Below are 1,424 nucleotides of genomic sequence, written 5' to 3'. Positions count from 1 at the left end.
TCATAGTTTGCAGCAGCTACAACGTGAGGACTGAGTTAGCAGCACTGTGGCTAACAGCTAACCAACTTTTCATCTAAACATGTCGCTGTGTGGAAATATTTTACACTAAACACCACAAGACAGCAACGTGCACTGTCTGCAGAGCCATAGCGCCACATTAAACCACGTTAAAGTTAGTTTTACGATGGACATTCAAGCTCCGTGGCTTCAGCGGGGCGCTGCTCTTTGCTCAACCCACAACAGACAACTCGACCCCGGCCAGCCGCGTCCAATCTGCCCCGCTCAGTCTGTCCGTCTCTGAGGAGGGACAGACTGACAGACTGCCTGCTTCGGACTGGACAAGAAGAAGACGTCGCTGAAACCACGCAGCTCTAATGTTTACAGAGAAGTTGATAAACTTCATAATTAATGACCGACCACTATCAGTTGTAGAAAACGAAGGATTTCACAGTTTGATACTTGCAGTCAAGATCTAGTTTACCCTGCAGGAGATATTTATCAGTACAACAGTAAACAATCATAAAAAACAAATGATTTGAAAATTATATTAAAAACATAAACAGCTACATTATAAAGTGATGTAAAATACTAAAAACAGGAACATGTCTGTTGGTTTATGACAAGAACTTAGCAGATGTTTGAAGACATTTAACCTTTTATTTAATTTAATTCATTTATTCATTCATTTAAAAGAAACAAAATTTAAAAAAATCATCAAAAAGAAAACTTTGAATGAAAAGAGTTCAGAAAGAAGAAAAAAATTATTATATCTGCCCCTTATTTAAAAAAATATAAAATAACTTTAAACAATCACTTAAATTAATCACTTTAATATTCACTTTATTAGGAATAAAAAGAAACATGTTTTGTGTTAGCAGAATTTAATTCTAACTTTAAAACTTATCCAACTTTAATAAAACTTACCTCAAGTTGGATTTTTGGACATGCATGCATAGATTTGTACAAATTGTACTTGAGAGGAGATTATTACAGCCTCATATAAAATCAATGATCATGATATCGGAACTGGATCGGTATCGGCTGATATTCAGATTTAGGTATCGGGATCGGATCGGAAGTAAAAGAAAAAGTGGATCGGTGCATCCCTACTACCAAGGGCACGTCAGCTACATCAGCGGTGCTCGGGTACCCCCTGACAGACTGAAGAACCAACTTTAATAATCACACACAACTGTAGCGACATAAGGTGTTAGCTTATGCTTCAAGAAGAGTAACATTCCACTAGTCATTTCTTAATGGCCTGTTGCTTAAATAGGCTAAGTAAGTAAATAAAGATGTTTTAATTTTAATTGGGCAGATTCAAAGTTCACATGTTTGATAAAACGTAAGTATATTCATGTTTTTTGATTAGAGGTCAAGTGCTCTGTTCTACGTAAATTCAGATTAAGGGAGTTAGTTTCATC

This window comes from Nematolebias whitei, chromosome 15 (assembly GCF_014905685.2).
Source record: "Nematolebias whitei isolate Nwh7 chromosome 15, NemWhi1, whole genome shotgun sequence".
NCBI classification, from domain to species: Eukaryota; Metazoa; Chordata; class Actinopteri; order Cyprinodontiformes; family Rivulidae; genus Nematolebias; species Nematolebias whitei.
The sequence above is the reverse complement of the archived record's forward strand: the minus strand, read 5'-3'. Positions refer to the sequence as shown.